General features: G+C 41.6%; 1 protein-coding gene across 13 annotated transcripts in view; it reads left to right on the plus strand.

Moving 5' to 3' along the window:
* FOXN3 (forkhead box N3) overlaps nucleotides 1-27,937 on the plus strand; it is a 470,182-nt gene that overhangs the window by 16,073 nt on the left and 426,172 nt on the right. For 2 of the 13 annotated variants that reach the window (XM_074393484.1, XM_074393485.1), the window contains exon 1: nucleotides 5-27,703. The exons of the other annotated variants lie outside the window; for them this stretch is intronic. The gene's annotated coding sequence lies outside the window, so the exon portion shown is untranslated. Of the gene's footprint in view, nucleotides 1-4; nucleotides 27,704-27,937 lie in introns of those variants that run through there. 13 annotated transcript variants of the gene reach the window in all.

Below are 27,937 nucleotides of genomic sequence, written 5' to 3' on the forward strand. Positions count from 1 at the left end.
AATTTGTCCTGTAAACTCTTGCAAGGACTACCTTGTGGTTACATATTTTTACTAAAGACTTTTCCCTTTCTGCTCAGCACTTACTTTTCAGACAGGCAGTTTAAAGTCCTGTCTGTAGCTGGATGCCTATTACACACGCTCCCTTGGTGCGCCTTTGTAAATGTCACCAAGTTTATCTCCTTTCCCCTGTGTCCTGCTAACTTGTAAAAACAGAAGCTCAGGTTCTCCCACTTTGTTAAATGCCTTCAAAGTGAAAACGAACATAACTATTCTGTTCTGAGTGTGCCTTATTTGTGTGTGTAAGCTCATGAATATGTTTCAAGCTATTTTTGAGGAAATATTTTGTCCAGCATTTTTGGTGGTTTTCAGTAGGAGGATTGGACAGGTACTTATTCTGCAATCCCACCAGAAAAGAAACTGACATCCTTCTTTCTCTTCGTATTCCTTCTTTAATAATATTTATATACCCCGAAACACATGAATGCCTTTGGCCAACTAGGGTACAGAACATATGTGCAGAAAGCAATAGAGAAAAAAGCATATTCCTTATTTTCAAATTATCACTTCCTTCTGCACGTATTCAGGAGTATTTTAAGTTCCCACATACGAGTTGAGGTAATGCTGGCTTCTTTGACAAAACCAAGATAGTGCCATGAATCAAAACAAGAGAAGTTTGTTTCTTACATACCCAAAACGGGTGACCTGCTTAGCGGATACCTCTCTTTCAGGTTTTAGAGAGCCAACTACTTGGCATTTTGGGACTCTGTCATTTTCAACCCCTGGCTCCAAGGTGACGGTGCTCATTTGGATCATATTAGCAAAAAAGGAAGAGCACGTGGAGGCTCATGAGTGGCTGGTTTTTATGGCTAGGCTCAGATGTGGCGTGGTTTTTTCCCCCTTTCCATTAGCTAGAACTTGGCAAGGTGGCTACATCTGACTGCAAGGGAGATTGCTGAGAAGGTGGCTTAGGTGTTTGCCCAGGAAGAAGAAGAAACAGGCTTGATAAACAGCGAGTCCGCCTTTGTCCCATATTTCCTCTTGGAAACTTCATCCACCCTTACTTTTCACTTCTCTGAGTTCTTATTTTACTTAAAAATAGCACTAACAACCTTAAGATTTAATTACCCCAAGTCATTTTATGTTTGTACAATCAAAGTCACCAACTGTATAATACATTCCTTGAAGGTGTGGATGTTGTGCTGGACTTTTGAAAATGTCACCTACCATTCAGTTTTGAATGGTCAGTGTGCTTTAAAAAAAGCCTCTGAATGAAGGAAAATGTTCTTGTTCTAAGGAGACACTTATTAACATATTTAGGGATGCAGATGTTATTTATGGTCTGCCTCTTACTCATTGTATTATTCCTTCAGGTTTTCTTTCTTTTACTTTATTTATTTATTTTTTCTTGGGACCAGGGTCTTACTCTGTCCCTCAGGCTGGAGTGCAGTGGTGTGATCTTGGCTTATTGCAACCTTCACCTCCCAAACTTAAGTGATTCTCCCACCTCAGCCTCCCCAATAGCTGGGACCACAGGTAGGCATCACCACGCCCAGCTAATTTTTATATTTTTTTTGTGGAGACAGGGTTTCCCCACGTTGCCCAGGCTCAGGTTCTCTTGAGGTTTGAAAGTGACCAAAGTAAAAATTTGGAGAAAAAGCTACATCCCTGAAGGGGATTAGAAGGGATGCTGCAAACCATAGTGGAATTTCCACGGGGCATCAGATTAGTCTGTCTCAGCTGTTTCTTCTGAGATGTTATCTTGAAGTGAGCCCTTTCTGCTCTATCTGAATTGTTAGGAGAGTTCATTTACTCCACCTGGAAATATTTGTTGAGGTCTATAGAGTGCAAGTACTATCAAGGGGCTGGGTGGAGGGAGGTAAGACCCTGCCCTGCAGAGGATTAGATGAAGGAGTGTAGACCAGGCGTCCCCAAACTACGGCCGCGGGCCGCATCCGGCCCCCCGCTACACTTCAGGAAGGGACACCTCTTTCATTGGTGGTCAGTGAGAGGAGCACAGTATGTGGCGGCCCTCCAACGGTCTGAGGGACAGTGAACTGGCCCCCTGTGTAAAAAGTTTGGGGATGTCTATAGATAAACAACTGAGAAGCAGAAAAAAGAAAAAAAAAAGAGAGAACTTGCACTCATTTTTTCTTTGGGTTTAGGCCTTGCATAGGGAGGCTGACCTGTCTCCAGGCCAGTGTTTAGCAAATCAACAAGCAGAGGAGTTTAGCTCTTGACTATTCCCAGGGCCATAGATAATCTCAGCTGAACCAGATCCTAGGTCACCGGCCTCAATATCACCTTGTACTTGAGCTTCACTCAGCGCTTTGTTGCTAGGCTCAGTGTTTTCAGTGCCTCGTTTTGATTTTCTGTTGTTACTGGTCTTAATAAATGACAATGGCATGTGGACCTAAGTTAAATTGTGGAATCATATTTTGTTTTCTTTTCGTGGAGTCGTTTTCTTTCTTACCGCAGTATACTATGGATGGGAAAATACGCTGGACATTTTAGGAACTCTAATCTATTATCCACTTGCTAGGATGCAAATACAATGCATGTGGCAAATTACTTTATATGCTGATAAAGCCTGTGTTTTGGAAAAATGTTGGAATGTTTGTATCCAAAACATTGTTTTGAATCAAGCCATCTAAAATATGCAGATTAAGAATAGGAAGTGATATCCTGAATAGCATCGTCAAAATTCCAGGAAGGGTCAGGCTGCAAAATACAAGACATGGTGAGTCTATAATTAGGCATCAATGCTACTTTATTTGATTGAGCATCTCCCTGGGCTTGGCTCTGGCATTAATCAGAGAACAGCTCTCCAGCCCAAAGGAGTTCACTTAAGAAGATGACCCAGGAGGCAAATCTAGCTCTCTCAGAAGCCAAGACAGAGCAAGCCCTTTACTTATTATGCTGTTTCCTTCATGGAATAAGGGATAGAATTTCTGCTAAATGAGAGTAAAATACAGCATTTCTAATAAAATAGAAAAGGGAATATGGTGCAGTGCTCTTCTTGTGAATTGTACTCACTTTCTTTTCAACTCAAAGCCTTCTCTATTTTTTTCAGACAAAAAATCTCTCTTACTTGAAGGAGTTTCCAAAACTACACAAATGCACCAAGTCTCAGCCAAGGGCATTAATAGTATATAGGGTCCAGGAACTGGCAGGCTGTAGCAGTTAACTCCCTCTGTGAATGCAATGAGCCCCTAAGTAGTCTCTTCCCACAATGAGTAAGGGTTTAATTCTGTCCTTAAAACCAAATATTCAGTCACTGCAAAGGGAAGAGACCAGACCTCCACATTCTTGATGTGGCCAGTGTGATTCTTAAATTGATTTATTTTTGTTTAGGCAAAATAAAAATTTGAAAAAAAATTTAAATTTTATTTGCCCAAAATAAAAATTTGGAGAAAAAGTCTAGGCACAGTGGCTCATGCCTGTAATCCTAGCACTTTGGGAGGCCAAGGCGGGTGGATCACAAGGTCAGGAGTTCAAGACCAGCCTGACCAACATGGTGAAACCCTGTTGCTACTAAAAATATAAAACTTAGCTGGGCATGGTGGCGTGTGCCTGTAATCCCAGCTACTCAGAAGGCTGAGGCAGGAGAATAGCTTGAATCTAGGAGGCAGAAGTTGCAGTGAGCCAAGATTGTGCCATTGCATTCCAGCCTGGGCAACAGAGTGCGATTCTGTCTCAAAAAAGAAAAATGAAGAAAAACCTAAATCCCTAAAGGAGCTTAGAAGGGGCCCTACAAACAACAGTGGAATTTCCATGGGACATCAGATTATTAATCTGTCTCAGTTGTTTCTTCTGAAATGTTGTGTTGAAATGAGCCCTTTCTGATCCCTCTGGATTGTTAAGAGAATTCATTCACTCCATGCATTTTTATTGGGGCGACCATACAGTCTGACATGTTTGTGATAGATTTGTTGTATGCCTACTGCCGCTATGTAATCACTAGTAGTATCTACTTTCATTTTCAAGAACATCCTGGTTGTATAAATTATGGTCACCTAACTTACAGTAGTAGCGCGTATATTTAGCAATAGTAGATCAGGTTTGTTCTGATCAACTCTTCTGCTGAGAAAACCTGCTCAAAATTAAAAAGAAAAAAATGCAGTTTGGAAAAACTGGAGAGCCATCAAGGCAATGGGGACTTGCGGAACCAAGATCTGGGTTGGTGGGGTGAGTAAGGGGTGGTGGAAAACTCAGAGAGGTGAACTCTGCTTTTGAGTTTTATCTTCTTGAGAAAAATTTCAGTTCAAAAAGTAGAGGCTAAGAGATTAAGAAACTTAGCAGAGCTTTCAATGAGTTCATGGGGTTGAGGGTGTGGTAATTGTATTTAGGTCCTATGAAGGAGCAGAAGCCCTAGTAAACAACCTAGGCTTTCATTGAGAACCCGCAGTCTAGGAGAATCAGAAATAAAATACAGGTACTGAATCCAAATCCCAAATGACTTCAGATTAGTGCCCCTAGCCTGGATGCCTGCCTGAAGCGACAGTAAAAATTCTCTTTGGAGGAAGATGCTTTTCCCAGAACCTCATGTCATCACTAGTTTTTCATGTACTGTATCTGTCAGTCAGTAGAAATAATAGACACATGAGAAGACTAGATACGATTAAAAAAAAACAATAAAAATAAGCAAATTAGATATACCTACAAGAGATCCAGATCATAGATTAATCAGATATGGTCCCTACAATAACTGTGATTAATATGTTTGAAGAATTAAAAGATAAGGTTGAAAACCCTGCCAGAGAACTGAAAATTGTAAATAAGACCAAATGGACCTTCTAGAACTGAAAAATACAATTATTGCAGTTAAAAACTAAATGGGTGAACTTTTTTGGTTGATGGAGAGGCTCTAAGATTGGATTGTGGTGATGGTTATGGTTGCATAACTGAATTAATTAAACCATTGAATGTGCACTTACAATGGGTGAATTTTATGGTATGTAAATTATAATTAAAAAGTTAAGCTTTAAAAAACCAAATGGATGGATTCAATAGAGTAGATGCAATTGAAGAGAGAGTTAGTGAACTAGAAGGTGGAGCAGAAGAAAATATTAAAGATAAAGCATTTTTAAGGTTTCAGTTGGAAAATAAATAATCAGATTGTGAAAGACATATTAAACATGGTGGAAAGGCCTAATATACATGCAACTGGAGATTCAGCAGGAGAGGAGAGAGAAAGTGGGACATAAAAATAATTGGAAAAAAATAGCTGAGATGATTCCAAAACTAACAAATCACACAAAGCCACAGAATCCAGAAGCCCTAGGACACCAAGCAGGATAAATACAGAGATTCAAAATAGTAAAATTTCTGAAAACAAAACCAAAGAGAACAACATAGGGGCAACATGGTAACTTTTATGAAACAAAAACAAAGAGAAAAGCTGAAAAGCATCAGGATTGGGGAGGGGGTACCTCTTATCTTTAAAAGAACAATAAGACTGACACCTGACTTTTCAACTGAAACAGATGTCAGAAGGAAATGGAATACTATCTTCAAACTGCTGAAAGAAAACAACTATTAACTATAAATTCTATCTCTACCAAAAATATTTTTCAAAAATGAAGCAGAATTAAAGATGTTAAAAAATTATCATTAGACTGAACATGGTGGCTCATGCCTGTAATTCCAGCATGTTGGGAGGCTGATGTGAGAGGATCGCTTGAGCCCAGGACCTGGGCAATGTAGTGAGACCTTGTCTCTATTTAAAAATAAATGAATAAATCATTTTAAACAGTCATGAACAGATCTATACTAAAGAAAATATTCCCTAAAGAGTATCCTTTGGACAGAAGGAAAATTATCCCAGATCAAAGCTCAGAGATGTAAGGAGGAGTGAAGAGCAATAGAAATAATGAGAATAGAAATAAGAAATAAGTATTGATTGTATAAAATAATAATTATGTACTGTGGAGTTTAAAATATGTAGGGAATAACATACACAGTACAAGTAGAACATAAATCCAAAGAAGTTAATGAAGTTAAATTGTTCTAAGTTCCTTGTAGTGTACAGGAAGTGATAACCAAGTTGTGTTAGTCATTGATAAGTTAAGATGCATGTTTTAAACTCTAGAAAATCTTTAAAAGAATTATGCAGAAAGTATAAATAACAAGTTAAGAAAGAGGAAAAATAGAATAATAAAGAATACTTAAGAAATTCAAACAAAGGTGAAAAATAGGAGAAAAAGGATCCTAGATTAGGTGAGACAAATAAAAAAGTAGTAGAATAATAGATTTATATCTAAATATCAGCCATTATATGAAAGATAAATTGACTAAATAGTCAACGTAAAAGTCAAAAGATTATTAAATTGGATTTTTAAAACTATGCTTTAAAGAGACATACCTTTCTTATAAACATAAAGAAGAGCCTGATATAAAAGAATGTAGCAAGATATACCATGCAAAAGAAAGATTGCATAGCTAACTCAAAGAAAGATTATAAGGCAAGGAATCCTGTTAGAGATAAGAGAGATATTTCATAATAAGAAAGATTCAGTTTACTTATACTGTGCTCACTTGAGCGCTCTCTCTCTCTCTCTCTCTCTCTCTCTCTCTCTCATACACACACACAATTATAAGACCTGCAAGGAGAAATACAGATATATATAAGGAGAAATACAGATATATATACATATATATAGTTAGAAATTTTAAAATACCTCTCTGTAATTGATAAAATCTAGAGACAAGTAAGGATATAGAAAATTTGAACAAAGTTAATTTACAAACATCATCCAGTTATAAAACATTGCACCCCACAAATACAGAATAGACATTCCTTTCAAGTACACATAGAACGTTTGCCAGTGTTCTCTATTTGGTGAGTCATAAAGCCACTCTTAACACATTTCAAAGGATGGAAATCATAGAGTATATTTTCCAGCTACAGTGACATTAAGCTAGAAATCAATTACAAAAAAAAAAACTGAAAAATTTCCATATGTTTAGAAGTTAAGCAATCACAAGTCAGAGAATAAATGGCAATGAAAAGTAGAAAATATCTGGAAATTAATGACAGTGAAAATGTGACATACCAAAAATTGTGGAATGCATCTAAAGCGATGCCTGCAGAGACATTTAAAGCCTCAAATGCATATAATAGACAAGAAGAGAGGTTTAAAAATAAATATCCTAAACATTAATTTCAAAAAGTTAGAAAAGAACAACCACCACATTTTTTTACAATATAGAAGGAAGGAGACAATAAAGGTAAGAGAAAAAGTAATGAAATAATAATAATAAAAAACTTACCTTAGGGAGAATCAACAGAGCCAAAAGACTAATAAAATCAATAAATCCTGGTGAGACTAATCAAGAAAAAATGGCACAATCAATCAATATTAGGAATGAAAAAAGGGCATAACTATATTTAAAAGATAATAAGAGAATATTATGAAAAACTTTACGACAATATATTTGACATTTTAGAGGAAATGGACAAAACTTTTTAAATGCCACTTGCTGAAACTGCTATAAGAAAAATAACAGGCTGAGTTGCTCTATGTCTCTTCATGAATATGTAATTACAAACTTTCCCATAAGGAAAACTTCAGACCCAGATAGTTTTCCTTTTGAGTTCACCAAATATTTGAGGAAGAAATAACACATATTTTCCACAAACTCTCCACCAGAGAATTGAAAAAGAAGGAATACTCCCAACTTGTTTCAAGAGGCCAGTAGAATTTTGATGTAAAACCTGACTGAAATAAGAAAGGAACATTCCCAGCCAGTTTCATTCATAAATATCAATTTTAAAATCCTAAACAAGGCCAAGCACGGCGTCTCATGGCTGTAATCTCAGCACTTTGGGAGGATAAGGTGGGAGGACCACTTGAGGTCAGGAGTTTGACCAGCCTGGCCAATATGGCAAAACCCCGTCTCTACTAAAAATACAAAAATGAGTTGGGTGTGGTGGCACGTGCCTGCAATGGGAGGCTGAGGCAGGAGAATTGCTTGAACTGGGGAGGTAGAGGTTGCAGTGAGCCGAGATCGTGCCACTGCACTTCAGCCTGGGTGACAGAGCGAGACTCTATCTCAAAAATAAAATAAAATAAAATCCTAAACAAAACATTAGCAGTGTGAATCCAGCAATAAATTACTCCATTATGATATCGTCCAGAAATGCAAGGTTAGGGTAATACATTAATATATTTGAAGTCAGTCAGTGTTACTTAGTATATTAGCAGCGTAAAGGGAAAAAAATCATGATAATCTCAGTAGATGTAGAAAATGTATGTGATATAATCCAACATTTATTCTCAATTTAAAAAAAACTCTTCTTCAAACTAATAAAAAGGAAGTTTTCTTACTGTAAGAAGGGTATATAGAAAAAACAGCCAACATCATTAAAAGTAAGAAACATACTGAGTGGGTAAAATGTTAAAACTTTCCCTTTGAGAGTAGGAAAAAAGACAAATCTGCTATCTATCATCACTTCTACTCATTACTGCACAGCAGATCTTAGGAAATATGATGAGACAAGAAAGAGAAATAAGGGTATTAGGATTAGAAAGGAATAAATAAAACTATAATTATTGAGGGACAAAATGACTGGGTATATAGAAAATTCAAAATAAATTTCAGTTAAGTTGTTGGAACTAAAATGAATTTAGCAGGTTTGCTGGAAAGAGGTAAATATGAAAAAATAAATTGTGTTTCTCTTTATCACTAATAAACAGAATATGAATTTACATTAGAATAAAAATAATCAAATTACCTAGGAATAAATCTAACAAAAGATAGGAAGACCCCTATACTGAAAACCATAAAACACTATTGAGAGAGTTAAAGACCAATCTTGTTTATGAAATGAAAGACTTAATTTTTTAAAAATGTCAGTTCATCTCAAAGTTATGTGTAGAGTCAGTGTAATCCCCATCAAAATCCTGAGGGTTTTCTGAAAACTGAGAAGCCAATTCTAAAATTTATATGAAAACACAAAATGCCAAGAGTAGAAAAGGTACTTTTTTTTTGAGACAGAGTCTCACTTGTTGCCCAGGCTGGATCTCCACCCACTGCTACCTGTGCCTCCCGGATTCAAGCGATTCTCCTGTCTCAGCCTCCCAAGTAGCTGGGATTACAGGTGCACGCTAGCACGCTTGACTAATTTTTGTATTTTTAGTAGAGAGGAGGTTTTGCCATGTTGGTCAGGCTGGTCTTGAACTCCTGGCCTCAAGTGATCCACCCACCTCATCCTCCCAAAGTGCTGTGATTACAGGCTCAAGCCACTGTACCCAGCCTAGGCAAGGTATTTTTGAAGAAGAATAAGATAAATGGACTTTCCTCACCACATATTAAGATTTATTTTATACTAGAGTAATTGATGAAGGATTGCATTGGTGCAGAGATGAATGAATAGTGAAAAAGAATAGAGTCCAAAAACAGACTTGTGTATATGCAGACATACTATTAATGACAAAATTGGCACTGCAGAAGAGTGGGGACAGGACAGTCTTTTAAATAAACAGTCTTGGGTCAATTGAATATCAATATAGACAAATAACGAAACTTCATTCTAAGCTTACACTGTATACCCAGACCCATTCCAGGTGAATCTTAGACCTAATACGAAAAGCAAAACAATAAATATCCAGAAGACAATATGGGATACTATACTCCTGATTTTGGTTAGGAAAATAATTTTGCACAGGACCCAAAAGAAGCAATTCTAAAGGAAAAGATAGATAAAATTGGATTATACTAAAATGAACTTTTGTTCATCAAAAGATACAATTAAGAGAATGAAAGGCAAATTAAGAGATATTTACAACATCTATAATTTACAAGAGGCTTATATGAAGGATATGCAAAGAATTCCTACAAATCAATTCAAGGAAAACAAAATAGCCCAGTAGAAAAATATACAAGAGTCTTAAATAGGGGCTTCACCAAAGAGGATATTCAAATGTCGGATAAACATGTGAAAAGTCGTTCACCTTTGTAAGTCTTCAGGGAAATATAAATGAGGGCCAGGTGGTCAAGGGGTCACGGGCTCTTACCATTCAGTGCACAGAGTTTAGCTCTGCCCTCTGCTTTTCAGTCTGATGGCTCATCTCTGCACTCTTCCGAGCTGTGGTTCCCAGGGTTGAGAATATGAAGATCTAACTTTTCATTGTAGATTCTGTAAGCTTGGAATAGGGTGATCCCATTTCTCCCGGTCATAAAGTTCACGGCTGACACTCCTATACCAAAAGACGGGTTAACGAGAGACAGCCATAGCAAATTTACTTAATCATAGCTTTATGTGACGCAAGAGCCTTTGGAATGAAGACCTAAAGATACAGAGAAAACTGTCCATTTTTATGCTTCAATTGGATGAAGAGTGGACAGTAGTGTAGAGCTGTGATTGGACAAGGAGAAAATGATCCAGCAAGGCCTGGCCGTTCAGATTCTTGCTGGGCTCTCTGTGTGGCATTCTTTCACTCCAGCTATGGGGTAAACCTTCCCTGAAATGGGGGTCTTATGACCTACTATCAGACAAGGTAGATCAGAGAATTTCTTGCACAGAAAGGCAGGGGTGGGGAGGAGAAAGTTAGAGTTGTATTTGTAGGTTTTATGGCTGGCCCCGGGGGAGAGGGGTTCTGGTTTCTGTGTCCTGCTTTGGGGAAGAGGAATTCTAGTTTCTATGGCTTGCCTCGGGGGAGATTGAGGGGTGAGAGGCAGGAGAGCAGGAGGAAGTCGGAGAGAGAGAGAGAGAGAGAGATGCTCCTTCTGGGTTTGCTTCTGAAGCCTCAACTTTGTTGTATTATTTTCTGAGCCCGAGCAAGTCTAACCCACACCTCACCCTCACTTTGTCTGTATCTGATGCCTCCAATTCCTGAACCTTCTTAGGATTCACTTGATTCTGCTCCATTCTCCCCTCTGCTGGAATCTGAGTGTCAGCTTTCTTCCTTCTGCCTGAGTTCAGCTGTCACTTTTCCATATCCCCTCAGTCTCCAGAAATTCCTTCATCTTCCTCATCTGCCGTGGTCTCCTCTCCCCACCTCACGTTAACCCTCCCAGGGCAGAAAGGCTGACTTGCACATCTTCAGTTTACTTACAAGTCAAGCATGAGGGCTTAAGAATCATTCATGGATTGGTTTGCCCATTTCCATCATCACTGAAATACTCGGCCCTTTTTCCATTTCTGAGCTTAAAAAAAAAATCTTCTCTATTGTTTGTCATTGGTAGGCAGGTAGATACCAATGGTAACATCAGCTTGGTGCTATATCCAACCCCTAGTAAGTTCCTCTTCCTTTTGGCTGCGTAGATGCCCAGGAAACCTGGGCCCTGCCAAACATCAGTCCATCCCCTGTGCCAAGCACGGCTGCCCTCTTTGGCCAAGCTGCCTTGTTTGCAAACTGTTCGGATCGGAGGAGTCAGGAGGGGAAGTTGGGACAGCTCTGAGGTGCCTGAAGGGGCTGAGTTTCCCTTCCTCTCCTAAGCAGAAACAGGGTGCTCTTAAAATAGCCTTTGGAGCTTTGTGATGTGAATACAGCCACACAGCCCTTCTCAGGATTTGCTTATTATGGAAAATAAAAAATCACTAGGAATAGGCGCCCCCAGCTTCATTCTCATGGCTGATTTTAAGAAGCTGCATCTTGACTGTTGCTAAGTGGTTTCAGGGTAGAAAGCATCCAACTTCCAGTCCTGGGCTGCCTTCGCAGCATTTCAAATTCATGCTGCACAGTGTGGCCACAGCCGTCGCCTACAGACCTTGGCTGGGTGCACTTTTTCTTCCTCTTCCCCTTATGCAGTCAAAGCTGGGAACAGGAAACTCTTCTGAGGCCTGGCATGGGCCGTGGGATTCTCACATTGTGAAGAGTACCACAACCAGCCTCCAGGAACGGGTGGTGACTTCTGCCATCTTGAGATTTTTCAAAACGAGACCGATTTGACTTTTACCAATGATTTGATTTTGTGGAAGTTATTAAAGTTTCCAACGAGTTTATTGTGTTTTTAAGTGGCTCACAGCTATAGGCAAATCTGAAATTCTTTTGTAAGCCTGGGTAACGGTCTGGAGAGAAGGGTGTATCATTTCTAGATAGTAGAAGAACGCATCATCTCATACAAGGGCAAGGGTGTTTTAGTCTCATGATTTGAGAGTGCGGATGGTAAACAGCTGTGCTCGTTAATTATTATCAGAAAAAAATGACTGCAGTTCAAATATTTAATTTTTTTTTGGTAGATATTTCCCAACCTTGACTTGGCTTATAGTTAATAATAACATACAGCAAGTCACTTGGTTTGTGGCACATGTTTTGTGACTAGTTAGTCTTTGCAGCCACGCTAAGAAGACATTGTACACCCTTTCAAAGATGTGTGTTTGATTAGGTTTCACAAAATTCTAGGCTAGAAGTGTTTCAGTCATGGGAACTTGACGCTCCAGTTGTGTGTGTACTGAACGGTCCTGAAATCATTGTTTTTTCAGAGGAGTGTTGGCTTTGCCCATGGGTACCGAATGCCTTGGGTTTCTGTCTTTGCCAAATCCTTCTGCATGAAGACAGCAGCCCTACCCTTACTGTGTCTTCAATCACATATCTTTATACTTAACTAGCTATACAGGAGAGCTACAGTCCACGTGCCCACCAGGAGTTTAACTGCAAATATGCTGCTACCCAATACCTTTCCAATATTTGCTTAGGCATGGTGGTATCTGTGGAAGATTGCTGGTTATCTGACCTGTTCCTGAATTTAACCTGGCCATTCGAGATCTCTCTATATAATATAATGTTAGCCTGGAGCGTTCCTGGAATTGTGCTTTATCTTGGTGTCATCGGGCAGTGTTGATGGTTGCTAAGTTTCTGGATGCTAAAACAGAAAAGCTTACTTACACCCATTGCTGAATGTTTACATTACCCAAGTCATGATTCCTGGGCTTTTTTAACCCTATATTAGGCCATTCTTGCATTGCTATGAATACTTGAGACCAGGTAATTTATAAGAAAAGAGACTTTATTGGCTCACGGTTCTGCAGGCTGTATAGGAAGCATGATGCTGGCATCTCCTTGGTTTCTGGGAGGCCTCAGGAAACTTACAGTCATGGCAGAAGGCAAAGGGGGAGCAGACACGTCACATGGCCAGAGCAGGAGCAAGAGAGGGAGGAGGTGCCACACACTTATAAATGACTAGGTCTCGCCAGAAGTCACTATTGTGAGGACAGCATGGAGGTAATGATGCTAAACCTTTCATGAGGAATCCATCCCCATGATCCAGTCACCTCCCACCGGGTCTCACCTCCAACACTGGGGATGACAGTTTGGCATGATATTTAGAGGGGACACAGATCCAAACTATATCAGATGCTAAAACAAAAAAGCCCCCATATACCCATTGTCGTATCTGTTAATTTACCTAAACTGTGATTCCTGGGCTTGCTATTTATTTATTTGTTTAGACAGAGTCTTGCTCTGTCACCCAGGCTGGAGTGCACTGGTGTGGTCTCAGCTCACTGCAGCCTCCGCCTCTCAGGTTCAAGCAATTTTCCTGCCTCTGCCTCCTGAGTAGTTGGGATTATAGGCACCCACCACCATGGCCGGCTGATTTTTATATTTTTAGTGGAGATAAGGTTTCACCATGTTGTCCAGGCTGGTCTCAAACTCCTGACCTCAAGTGGTCTGCCCATCTCTGCATCCCAAAATGCTTGGATTACAGGTGTGAGCCACTGTGCCTAGCCTGATTCCTGGGCTTTCTTACCCTGAGATAAATGTTGCTTCGCCCACACAGTGCTTTAAATTTGTTTCAATATCATTGCCTTTAGATGAGGCATATGCCTTCTAGATGACCCAAGTCCTTATCGTTCTTTATCATCTGACACTGGCTTCACTCACTTTTTTTGTCTGCCTGGCTCTTGTGGGCATTTGAATTTGCAAATCCTGCTTTAGAGAGTGTAGTTAATTATATGTATTAACTTGGCTAGGCCACAATATCCAGATATTTGGTCAAGCACCAGTCTAGATGTTGCTGGGAAAGGATTATCTAGAGGAGATTAACATTAAAGTTAGCAGATGTTGAATAAAGCAGATTACCCTCCATAATGTGGGTGGGCCTCACCCAATCAGTTGAAGAACATAAGAGAAAAAGACTGAGGTTCCCCTGAGAAAGAAGAAATATTGCCTTCACATGGCCTCTGGACTTGAACTGTGACATCAGCTCTTCCCTGGGTCTCCAGCCTGCCAGGGTACCCTTTGGAGTCACCAGCCCCTATAATTGTGCAAGCCAGTTCTTTAAAACAAATCTCTATAAATGTCCGTACATGTCTGTACATCTACTGTTCTGTTTCTCTGGAGTACACTGCCTAATACCTATAGTGAGCTCTTTATAAAGACCTTCAGGAACAAATAGTTGATTTGCTTTTATCTTATGGATACTGAGTCATGTAATTGAAAATGTTTCCCTTTTTGCATCGATGTGAAAAGCTTAGAATCAAATCTGTGTTTTTAGCAAACAAATCCTGATGGGTGCACTTCACCAGTAGTAAAGGTACACTAGTGAAATGGTGGGAGGGAATACCAGGACCTGAGGTTTGTCAGGGTGAGCATTTGCGAGCCTGTTGAGTTTAAATCTGCTGCCCCACATCGCCTGCATTGAGTAAGCCATCTTAAATATTTCCTTAGATAGAGGCATAAGCAAATGACAAAACAAAAAGTGTACCTTTTCATCAGTCTCCTTCAGATAACACACACTTTTTGAATCATGGTTGGCAAGAGTAGTTGCAATTGAGCGGTTTAATAGCTTATTTCCGGAGATAGCATGACGTCTTCAGGAACCTCGTGCTAATCCGTGGTAAGCGTAGGAGACCACATCAGCTTCTGCTGCTGGTTTTGCGATCAGGAACCTAAAACCTCCGCAGAGTCCATGACAAGGTTTCTCTTGTGAGAAGTGCTTTGGTAGCTTTTTCTTTCTTTTTCCTTTTAAGCCTCAGCTTTCGGCATCCTCTCTCTTGTATTAATCTTTTTCTCTTCTCTTTTCTTACGTCTTTCTTTCGTTTTATTCCTTATTTTTTGACGTTTTTCCCAGCAGGTTCGAAGCCTGTCCATGCATTCATTTATTCTGTCATTCATTCAGCAAATACTTCTGATCTGGGATGCCAGGCCAGGCATTGGTGCTGGGTAATTTGAGAGGGAAGATAGCAAGCTGCATCGGTCAGAGATGCCACCTCATGACCTGTGGTCTATAGACTATAGGAAGGTGATGAAGCGTGCACAGCAAGGAGTAACCCCAGGTAGCCTCATGGCTACCGTCCCATCTCACCCAAGCTTTTGCTTGAGTGTTACTTCCCATGTAAACCTACCCTGACCATGTATTTAAAATTGTCACCTGCCTCACCCCTGCAATCTCTAGCATCCTTCATCTCCTCCCCTCATCTCCTTCACCGTGCACTGCCTTTTCTTTTTGCCAAGCATTCATCTTTCAGCATACTATGTAATTGACTATTTGTTGTGTGTATTTTCTTTCTTTCTTTTCTTCTTTCCTTCTTTCTTTCTTTCTTTTTTTTTTTTTTTTGCTAGTCAAGTGGAGTGGGAGAAGGAGCAAGGAAATCTATAACTTGTTATCGTCAATTAGTTGTAAATATCACTGTACTCAGACTCGCCTATTATTTCTTTATTATTATTCGTCTCCCTCTGCTAGCATGTCAACTCTCCACGGACAGGGAGTTTTTTTCGTCTCTGTTTTGCTCATGGATGTATCCCAAGGGCCTCCAGTAATGCCTGACTCATAGTAGATGCTCAGAGAATATTTGCTTAATGAATGAGTTTGGGTAAAGTAAACCTCAAAGATCTGGGGGGAATGAATTTCTCTAACATACATATGATAAAGCAGACGTGACTTAAACACATTACTTTTCTTACTTAAAACAACAACAAATAAGTAGGAAATCAAGGTAGAAAGTTAGAAATGGCAGAAGAAAAAGAAATTTCTAGCAACTTGGCTGAGGCAATGGTTATTCTCAAACTGGGCTCAGGAAAGACTTGAGAATGAACGTAGCATCTCTTCTGGTACTTGAAGGATCAGTAGAATTCAAATTGCCAAAAATGTAGGTGAAGAAGGCATTAAGTTATTTAAAGCGAAGAAAACAGCATCCATAAAATTATAGAGGAAAGTGTGAGGTGAAAGGGTAGAGGGGCTTATAAGTGAGTTTGATTAGAGTGAATGGTACACAGAGAGGAATACTGAAAAAAATTAAGTTGAAAAATGAGGTCAGCCAATAAAATGTGGACAATTTGAAAAGAGACACTTTACCAAAGAGCTATATGGATGACAGATAAGTACCCGAAAATGTACTCACCATTATGAGTCTTTACAAAAATGAAATGAAATTCATATTTCGATACTACCCCACCTAGTATAAAATTAAAAAGGCCAACTATACTAAATGTTCATGAGGATGTAAAGAAACGGAAACTCTCGTACTCTGCTGGTGGGAATGTGAAATTGGGCAACCACAGTCATTGTACATTTATGCTATAACAGAATATCGACACTAGGTTATTTATTTATTTATCAAGATGGAGTCTTGCTGTGTTGCCCAGGCTGGAGTGCAGTGGTGCAGTCTTGGTTCACTGCAAGCTCTGCCTCCCAGGTTCAAGCGATTCTCCTGCCTCAGCCTCCTGAGTAGCTGGGATTACAGGCACGCGCCACCATGCCCAGCTAATTTTTGTATTTTTAGTAGAAACAAGGTTTTGCCATGTTGTCCAGGCTGGTCTTGAACTCCTGATCTCAAGCTGTTTGCCCCCCGAGGCCTCCTAAAGTGCTGGGATTACAGGCCAGCCTCTGTTCTTTATAAATTACCTAGTGTCATGGCCGGGTGTAGTGGCTCATGCTTGTAATCCCAGCACTTTGGGAGGCTAAGGCAGGCAGATTGTGAGTTCGAGAGTTCGAAACCAGCCTGGTCAACGTGGTGAAACCCTGTCTCTACTAAACATACAAAATTAGCCTGGCCTGGTGGTGGCACATGCCTGTAGCCCCAGCTACTCGGGAAGTTGAGGCAGGAGAATCACTTGAACCCAGAGGTTGCAGTGAGCCAAGATCACACTGCTGCACTCCAGCCTGGGCAACAGAGCAAGGCTCTGTCTCAAAAATAAATAAATAGTCTGGGTGCATTGGCTTACACCCGTAATTCCAGTACTTTGGGAGGCTGAGGCGGGGGGAGGGGGATTACTTGAGGTCAGGAGTTCCAGACCAACCTGGCCAATGTGGCAAAACCCCGTCTCTACTAAGAATACAAAAATTAGCCAGATGTGGTGGCATGTGCCTGTAATCTCAGCTACTCATGAAGCTGAGGCAGGAGAATTGCTTGAACCCCAGAGGCGGAGGTTGCAGTGAACTGAGATGGTACCACTGCACTCCACGCTGGGTGACAGAGTGAGACTCCATCTCAAAAAATGAAAATAAAAATGGAGAAAGAGAGAGAAAGAAAAAACAAATTTACATCTGGAGAAAGTCCAAGATCAGGGTGCCAGCATTGGGCCTTCTTGAGTATCCTTCAGTGGCAGAAGGTGGAAGGGGAAAAAGGGGTGACTGCTGTGTCCTTGCCTGGCAAATGAGCAGGAGAGAGAGAACCTACTCCTGAAAGCCCTTCTATAGGAGCATTAATCCATCTATGAGGGCAGAGACCTCAGGAGCTGAGCACTTCCCCAGACGACTCACCTCTCAACAATGCTGCATTGAGGATGAGTTTCTAATAAATGAATTTTGAGGGACAAAAACATTCAGACCATAGCAATCACTTTGAAAAACAGTTTAGCAATTTCTGAAAAAGGTAAACATACACCTGCCATATGATGTACTCATTACAATCCTAGAGAGCGCCAGTCTAAGAGAAATGAGAGTGTACATTCATGCAAGGATTTATTTGCAATATTCATAGCAGTTTTATTGACAATAACACCAAACTGGAAATGCCATGACAGATCAATGAGAAATCAAATGGTGGTATATCTATACAACGGAACATTATTCAGCAATAAAAATAAACTACTGATACACGTGACAGCGTGGAAGAATTTCAAAATAATTGTGTAAAGTAAAAGAAGCCCTATCAGAAAATAGTGTATATATTATGTGATTCCATATGTATACAGTTGTAGAAAATGCAAACTCATCTATAAGGACAGAAAGCGTATGAGTGATTTGAGATGGCAGGGGACATGGCTGGGGGAAGGATTAAAAGGAGCAAGAGGGAACTTCTGGAGATGATGATCATGATGATGGTTTCACAGGTGTGTACATATGTTAAAACCTATCCAATTGCGTTATTTAAATTTGTTAATAATATCCCACTAAAGCGGTTTTTAAAAGGTGATTTGAAGTCCACTCACCTAGGCTTCATGCTTAGGCTAAGGTAAGTTGGCTCTTCAGTTGGCTATTCATCTATTCCTACACCAATTTAAATGTTATTGCATGCTGATTATGTGCTAAACACTATGCATGGCTGTTAATAGAAATAGAAAACCCTGGAGAAGGGACTGGGAAGTAAGTGATGAGTTTCATTTTGGACATGAGTTTGGGGTGATATGCAGCCTGGTAGAGATGAGTAGCAGGCAGTTGAAAATACCAAGACATGCTTGGGAAGGGAACAAGGGTGGACACAATGATTTACATGCTTCCCATAGAGAGAACTATTGGAGCCATGAGATTTATTAAGATTATGAAAGGAGAACGTGGGAAACCTGTGGCGTGACACTTGGTGAACACATTAGTGTGTTTGTTCTTACTGCTGCAGAAGACCTAAAAGAATTATTTTTCTTCCTTCCCAATAAAACATTGAAATGTTTGTACTCTGAATCTGGACTCCCTTGCTTCAGAGAGATGTTGCAACTTTGTGTCCAGGGGCTGAATGTTGGATTTCCAGATACCTAGAACTCAACCCCGACTCAGACTTTTGTTAGGAAACTGGATAAAAGTCAAGGATTTGAGGAAGGCAGATGCTAGGAACTGAGAAGACAAAATGGTTCAGTGTGAATGATAGGAGATTGTGAGGGGCTGATGGCCTTCTCTGACTCTAGGAAGGGAATCCCTGAAGTGGCAGAGACCCATATTGACTGTGGCATCCCAGAATGTACAACTCTGGGATAAGGTAGCACGTGGATGCCGGATGGACTTAACATTAAACACCATGGCCCTGGGAGCCATAGCCAAGCCCTCCTGTGGTCCTACTTGGTTTGGAGGGAAAGGAGTGGGTAATGGGGAACAGTCAGATGACACATATTGTGCAAGTGACCCTGGGAACTGAAAACCACATGCTTTTTTCCTATTCAATCTCTCTCTCTCTCTATCTCTATCTCTCTCTTTCTCTCCCTCTCTCTCTCTCTCTCTCTCTCTCTGACAGAGTTTTGCTTTTGTTGCCCAGGCTGGAGTGAAGTGGCATGATCTTGGCTCACTGCAACCTCTGTCTCCCGAGTTCAAGCAATTCTCCTGCCTCAGCCTCCTGAGTAGACAGGATTACAGGCACACACCACCGTGCCCAGCAAATTTTGAAATTTTTAGTAGAGACAAGGTTTCACCATATTGACCAGGCTGGTCTTGAACGCCTGACCTCAGGTGATCCTCCTGCCTTGGCCTCCCAAAGTGCTGGGATTACAGGCATGAGCTACTGCATCTGGCCCTTTTTGTTTTTGTTTTTGAGACAGAGTCTCACTCTGTCACCCAGGCTGGAGTACATTGGCGTGATGACGTCTTACTGTAGCCTCCACCTTCCAGGCTCAAGTAATCCTTCCACCTCAGTCTCCCAAGTAACTGGGACTACAGGCATGCACTACCACGCTTGGCTAATTTTTTTTTTTTTTTTTTTTTTGGTAGAGATGAGGTCTAACTATGTTGCCCAGGTTGGTCTTGAACCTCTGGGTTCAAGTGATTCCTCTACCTCAGCCTCCCAAGGTGCTGAGGTTACAGGTATGAGCCACTACACTTGGCCATTTCCCCTTATTTTCTAGGTACCATGTAAGCCCCCAAGATGTCCCTCTGACCCCAGAAGGGGAAAAGTTACCTAAAAACATAATTGAAATTAAATTTCCATTAAGTGAGGCTTTGGGATTCAGATTTAATTTGATTTAGAAGAAATAAAGTAATGTCATGTCCCTTGCCCTCAACTTGCATCAGTTATGGAGCAAATGTATTCCCACTAGAAATAAAACCAGATCAAGATCCTTAGGGAACACATATCTGAGGGAGAGCTGTCTCAATTCTGGAGGGGGATCAGGTGTTAGGACAAAGAATCACACAGATGGAAGTTGGGCGGAGGTGGGGGACCATCTAGAAATCATCTATTTCCTTCCTTTGCCTAGCATTTTCTAGTAGGATGAGACTGCATCTCCTTGAAGGGTTTTGAGAAAGTGGAGTCCATATATGGCACTATTATGTGGTCCTTAACTCCTGACGGTATTTATACAATTAACCCAGCTTGACTGAGAGCCCTTGGCGGTGGTTTCCTTTGAGCACAGAACCGGTTTTGGCTAAAGCTACTCAGCATGGTACCTGGAGAACCATCCTCTGAGACTTTACAAAACACCTTGTAATCTGGAAGGAAATTATTCCTTCTAATATGTCTGTAAGAAACTCATTTTGTTCATCTGTTTTATAGATGAGGTAATTGTGGTTAAAGAGCTGAATACAAGTTCCCAGGCAACTTATTTCTGGAGAATCTTAGGAGGAAAATTACTGCTCTTGACTGATTTTCTAGACTCTGCCAGAAAGACCAATCTGGTGTTTAGAAATATGAGTTTTGAAGTCAGATGAATTCAGGTTCAAATTCTGGCTTTGCCTTCAGTTACCTCTATAACTTCGCATTGAACTCTGGGAATTTTTTTTTTTTCTTTTCAGAATAGGAATAAACTATCTCATAAAGTTGGGGGGAAATGTAGAGAAATACATTTATTCCTTTATGTATTTATTAAGGATTATTGGGTATATACTCTGTAGCAGTGAGCTAGTAAGTGTTCTCCCATGATTCAGTTGGGGACACAAGGAAATAACGAACAGCTAAACAAATAAATGTATAAGATACTATGGGGCATGAAATAACCATCCAGGGTAAAAAAAAATGAGAAAGAATGGTAGTGGCACCATTTGGTAAGCGTGGCCAGACAAGGGTTCTCTGCAGATAAGATGCCAGCCTTGTACATGCAAAGGTCCTGAGGTGGGACTAGCTTGCGTGTCTGAGGAACAGGAAGAAGGACCAGTGTGGCTGGAGGTTGGCGAGTTGTGGAATGGCTGGGAGAAGAAATGGCAGGGCCCATCACCTCAAGGCTTATGGGCAAGAGAAATGTGGATTTTATTGCTGGTATATTGGGAAACACCTAGAGGACTTTACGCAAAGTCACTGAATTCGATTTATATTCTTAAAAGAATATTTTTTCTGGGCACAGTGGCTCCTGCCTGTAATCCTAGCACTTTGGGAGACTGAGGCAGGAGGATCACTTGAGGTCAGGAGTTTGAGACCAGCCTGGGCAACATAGTGAGACCCCCATCTTTAAAACATTAAAAAATAAATAAAATAAAGTACCTAGGCGTGGTGGCATGTGCTTGTGGTCCAAGCTACTTGGGAGGAGGCTGAGATGGGAGGATCCCTTGAGCCCAGGAGTTTGAGGCTGCAGTGAACCATAATCATGCCAGTGTACTTCAGCGTGGGTGACAGAGCGAGACCTTGTCTTAAAAAAAAAAAAAAAAAATGGGCTGGGCATGGTGGTCCATGCCTGTTATCCTAGCACTTCGGGAGGCCAAGCTGGGAGGATTACTTGAGGCCAAGAGTTTGAGACCTGCCTGAGCAATGTAGTGAGACTTCATCTCTCCAAAAACTTTTTATTAAAAAGTCCGACAGGTGTGTTGGAATGTGCCTGTAGTCCTGGACGCTCAGGTGGCCGAGGTGAGATGATCACTTAGGCCCAGCAGGTTGAGGCTCCAGTGAGCTGTGATTTTGCCACTGCACTCCTGCCTGGCCAAAGGAGACAGACCCTGTCTCAAACAAAACAAAACAAAAAATTCATTCTGGCTACTGTGTGGAGGATGCAATTAGAGAGACCAATTATGAGGAGGGACAGTGTCTGGGAGAGAAGCAGGGGGCTTTGGCTAGAGTGAGGACGTGGGATGGCAAACAGAAGAGAGGCTCAGGATGTGTGTGGAAGCAGAGTCAACAGGGCTTGCTGACAGATCAGAAATGAAGGGTGAGGGAAAGGGAGGAATGGAGGATTCTTTGAGGATTTTGGAAGGTGGTATCATTTCCTGAGATTGGAAGGACTTGGAGTGAACACGTTTTGGGTGGGGAAGTGGAGAATGAGAATTCTGTGTTGCTCAGCCTAAGTTTGAGATGCCTGTTGTGTGTGTCCGGGTGGGGGGCAGCTGGATGTACCCATCTGGAGCTCAAGGGGAGAGTCATGGAGAATCGGACTCATCAGCATGGATGTGGTGTCTGTAGCTAGAAGGTTGGGCAAGATCATCCAGAGGGAGGGCGCGGCAGAGACAGAAGTGCCTGGACAGAGTCCTGAGCACTAAAATGTCAAGATGAGTTGCAAAAAGAGGAGCTAGCAAAAATCGCTGAGAAGGAACTCTCATTGAAGTTGCCAGAAGAGAAGCGGGCATCTGGTGTTGCAAAAGCCCAGGGCTGGACGCACTAGACAGTCAAAGAGAATTAGTTTCTTCTTTAATGGAAAAGTATCATTCATCCATTTTAGGTCTTTCAAAGGATATTATATTACCTTTCATCCCAGCATAAATTCAATTTGCAATGGCATTTTTTCCCTTTCATATGTCTTTCAAGGTTGAAATATAGAGCCCTGAAGAGCTGTGGGTTGGTCACCTCTCTTCGAAAGCGTACATTTACGAGGTTGCAAATCCACCAAGGGAAGATTTCTCTTTTTCCACTGTAAGTTCACATGATTTAATTTGCCTGAGTAACCTGCTGTCGTAGGTTTTCATAGAGTCCTGACATCTAACAGAGTAATTAATGCTTTAGGCTTTTAGGAGCTGTTTCAGGTTTTTATTAATCACCGTTGTGATTGCACGTGTGAATTATGAAGGAGTTATTTTGGTAGTTGAATTTCCTCCTCAGGAAAATTTCCATATTTGTTCATGATGAACTGATGGCCTGAAGAAAAAGAAAGAGGAAATGGAGAAATTTCTCCAGGTCCGAAGGAGACATTCCACATTACCCAGGGTAAGAATGACTTCCTAGTGAACAGAAGGAGTGTGAGGTTGTTTGAAGCTGGTAGTTAAACGTTTTCTCTTTCCCTCCCTGTAATTTAATTAGAAATTCCCTGTGACTGCCCCAGGGATATATGGATTTTGTGAACTTTGTGAAGATGTGTGGCATCATTTCATCATGATGTCGTTTGCCATGAATGTGCAGGTTTTGATCCCTTTATGAGTCCTACCATTGGAGGAGTCACTGCTAGGACCTTCATGATTCATCTACTGGTCTTTTGGGGCTTTTCCAGAAGACAGAAATATCTAGGTAACTGGAAGGAAATAGAAACCTATCCTTATAATTTTATTCAGGGATGACATCGTGAATTTTCAAAATTAGGTGATTGTCCTTGAGATCAGTGTATGAAAAAGGAAGGCGGTGAGTGGAGTCTAGTCCTTAGGATTCACTTCTGAAGTGTGAAAAAGACCATAGCTGTTTTCTTGGAAACTCTGCCCCTCTAGGCATTAACTCATACCCTAGACATTCGCAGAACCTCTGCAGAGACTCTTCTCTGGCTGCACGTGGGTCTTTCTTGCCATTTTCCTTGGCATGTGGGTACATTTAGGCTTCCCCTGTGTTTACGGGAAATTTTACTCCGAGTCTTTTACTGTGACAAGAGAAGACTGGCTGCTTTACTCAGCCCAGGGCTCTTTCCGACGATTAGAGCGCTTTTCTCTGATTCTATTATACTTGGGGAAGATTTTTGAGACTACAGATACAAGACAAAGTAGTCCTGTATCAGCATATGGATGAAGTCAGCCACTCTGCTAGTACCCAGTTCTTTGGCTATTGAGTAAAAAGAGCTGTTACTGTTCTAATTGCCATTTTTACAGTGGCCAGTTGGGAGAGATGGAAGAGAGAGAGAAGGCGCTGGGTTGCGTGGGAGGAGGTCCATGTGCAAAGTCAACGGCGGAAGTGTTTGGGGAACAGGAGACGTCTGATCCGAATTCTATACAGATAAGGGAAGGATTCGATACCCGGCCGATGGGCCACCCTTCTAATTCTGCAGTAGCTTGCCGTTAACAGGCTTCTAATCTGATGGTATTTTCATCTTACTTACAACCTGCCTTTTTTTTTCCCCCGTAGGTAACAGCATTTCTGATAAAGGTGATACATTTGCTAAAACTTAACATTCAGATTCTTTCCTTGTCTGAGTCTTATATAATTATATATATATCTGGGCTCAGAGGTCCCAGTCTAACAAATTCCCTTCACAGGAGTACCATTTGAGGGCCCATTCTCTCATTAATTTTATTTGACATTTATGTCAACATTACATTCCTAGCCTAAAAGGAGAAATCACATGAGTACACGGGGCGTATTTTAAAGTGGAGTATTTAGTTTGGCAGTGAAAAGCAGCCGGCAAAGTCTGCGAAAGCAACCTTTTCTAAATTAGTTAATATAAAGTGGTCTAAATGCCCTAAATTTATATTGTTCTAACAATGTGCTAAATGCGAGCGCGCGTGGCTCTTTTGATATTTCTAACATTTCCCCTCTTGGACTCCCAGAATTGCCCAAGATGGGTGTCTCTGAAAAATAAATTTGGGAGCCACCAGAGGTGTCGAACTGACCGAAGACAAGTCACTTACAGTGTCAGTCATGGAATTTGGTTCCATGAGACCTTGCGCACAAATCAAAGACCTGATTCTTCTTCTACTTAGCCTAACTTCCGAGCGGGGAGCTTATCGGTGAGGCGTGGAAGCATCTGGTCACCAGTTCTGCTGAATGGAGAGTTTCATAGGCGCTGCCGTGGAGGCTGGAGAGCAGTTGCCAGCCCCAGGCCAGCTTCGGGAGCCAATCATGTGGCCACGACTTTGCCTAGTGCTTCTCAAAGTAAACAAAAGCATGAACTGGGGTTACTAACACTAAATAAGAAACAGTTGTTAGAGACCATCGGTATACTCTGATTTGGGGCCTAAGTTGAATTTTGAATCAAGAGATGCCACGAGAGAGGAAAAGAGCTTCCCCTAAGCAGCCTCCAAGGGCCTGAGTGTGGCAGTTCCTTCTGCTTCCAGAATGCTGACTTGTACATAGTTGGTGGTTTGTGTGCTCTGGAGCTGTGCTTTGCGTTTGGCGGTAACCATGAGTCGCACACTGGGTTTTTGCTTTGCAGAGAATTCACCAGCATTGGAGAGGACTTTTACTTTGGTAAAAGCAGGGAGTGGGCAGTTTCTCCAGCGCCCCTTGCTTGAGTTTACTATAGTGTTCATCCCTTCTTCCTATCATCCCCACCCGAGCCAGGGTTTACTGACCCAAAACGACCTCCCAGTTTCCTTTATGCCATCTCTGTCATGAATCTCAAGGGTCGGAGTGGTTGGTCACCAGCTGACCTGTGAGCCTACCCAGGTAGCAGGGTCCTTCAAGGTCATTACTAAAGTGATCTTAACTATGGCCTTCTAGAGTTGGTATCTCTTGGGGGTCCCCGTTGTGGGCTGGCAGAAAGGTGGGGATTTTGTCAGGGAAAACAGAGGAGGAAGGATGACTGCAGTTTATGAAGGAGAAACTGAGTCTGAGTTAGCTTTCCTCAGAGCCAGGAGAGACAGCCTTGCTATCAACACCTCACTTTGGCTTAGAGAACTTTGTGATTTTCTTACGTGAATCTGCTTAAGCTTTCCACTGGCCTTGTTAGGTATGTTTGCATACAGATCAGCTGGTGGGGGTAGTGGTTGAATGTTTTAGAGTTCCAGTATACCCTTCCTCCCCTATAAAGGCACAACAACATACAGAAGAACTAGACGTTTATAATTTTTTTTTTTAAAGCTGTAAAGGCAATTCTGATTTTCATAGGGAAGAGATTTTAAGAGCTGGAGGAGGCTCGGAGGTCTTTGCATGTCTCGATAAGCTGGGAGGTTAAGAGCCAGGTCTCCTGACATTTGGCTCAGTCTTCTTTTCTTGTTCCAGCTACTGCCTGTGGGACGATCAGAGAAGCTTCCCATTGAGATTCCAGTATAGCGATGGAAAGTGGTAGGAAATCCTTCTGCTGAGAGCTGATAACAGTTATGTTCCAACACTGTGGGAGGGAAGGGCCCTTTGAGATGGTGGGTGGAATCCTGGGGCTGTGGCTTGGCAGGGGGCAGAGCTGGGAGTGGCACCAAGCTTCCTCAAGCTCTCAGTTCAGTGGTCCCCTCCCCATTTGATGGATAGAAGATGATTGGAGGCACCTTTTGGTTCTCTCTCTGCTCTCTCCCTGCCAGGGCCTTTATGACTGCCCCACCAGAGAAGACTGGAAACCTTATTCGGGAATTGACAAGCATGGAATGAATGTGTTCTTATTAGACCATGCCTCGCTTTTTAACTTGGTTAAATGAACTACCATTCTCTTAGAAAACATCCGTTTGTCTAGAACCCTTGTTGTCAATGTTGGCTGCTTGTGGGGGCACTTTTCCACCAGGAGGAGGTGAGGATGTGCTTTGGAATAGAGTGAATGGTTGAGTGGGGGCTGAAGGGAGAGTGGCTCAGACAATAATTGCAAACAGCGGCCATGGAGAGAATTCCCATTGCCTCCTATCTCCTTAAAAAAAATGACTCCTCTTTGCTACTAAGGACCTGGCTTTATTTTTATTTTATTTTATTTATGGAGATGGGGTCTTGCTAGGCTGGAGTACAATGGCACAATCATGGTTCACTGCAGCCTTGACGTCCCAGGCTCAAGGGATCGTCCTGCCTTGGTCTCCCGAGTAGCTGGGACCACAGGTGCCCCCGCATCAAGCCCTGCTAATTTTTAAAATTAAAATAGAGACAGGGTCTCCCCATGTTGCTTCGGCTGGTCTTGAACTCATGGGCTAAAGTGATGCTCGGTTTCCCAAAGTGCCGGGATTATATGCCTGGCCCTGACCTTGCTTTAATCCTCTTATGACCCTCAGGCACAGCATGCACAGTCTGATGGGGACCTTAATTGTTGTCCCCAGTACTTGTACATGTGTTATCTGGCATGTTGCTTGACCTGGGAATGAAGGGGCTCAGGTATTGTCTATGTGCAAATTTCTTCTCTAGTGCAATTTAAAAACCGCTGTTGGACTAGCTCTGCGGAGGGAAGGCCCTTCCCTTCCTTAACGGGATTTGGAAAGCAAAAGTGTGCCAGTCTCCTAAGTGAAGCTTTATTGGCGTTTGGCTTCTTGCAATATATTTTTAATATACTATGTATGCTGTATCTGAGTAAATCAGTAGGTATGTTTTGAAATTAAATATTTGCTAAGGGCTAGGCTCTTCTCGTGTTAAATTATTGATAACAAACTTCGCAGACACTGTTTGAGACTTGATGATATACAATTTTTGAGTGACCTGCCATTTATTAGACTTTATCTGCACATGAAATCTATTTCCAATTCAGACCATATCTGCTTCGGGATTGCTTGCCAGAAATCTATTCCCAAGATTCTCCTTATTTCAGTGAAATATCTCTGGCTCAGCACCTTTCCCAGGGCAGCTGATCTAATCGGGGCTGGATCACTTATCGCTTCTCATTTCCTTTGGCAGGACTGTCAAACTAGAAGTGCGTCTCAGGGACACTCAGAAGCACCAGGTGATGTGAGTGTCCCCCTTCTCCCTTTTCCTGTACGGCAGAAGGTAGGGAGAGGTGAACTCCCCAAACCAGAGTCCTGCTCTAGGGTCTAAGCAGAATCAGGACCGCTTTTGTAATCAGGCTAACAGAACTTGGCTCCCTGCCTCCCTCTCTGCCAGGAGCTGTCATGGAAGTGCCACATGGAACCCTGTTCGATGACCCCGAGCAATTAGAACTCATTTGCATGGCCTGCGAGGCCA

The sequence above is a fragment of the Saimiri boliviensis genome, chromosome 2 (assembly GCF_048565385.1).
Source record: "Saimiri boliviensis isolate mSaiBol1 chromosome 2, mSaiBol1.pri, whole genome shotgun sequence".
NCBI classification, from domain to species: Eukaryota; Metazoa; Chordata; class Mammalia; order Primates; family Cebidae; genus Saimiri; species Saimiri boliviensis.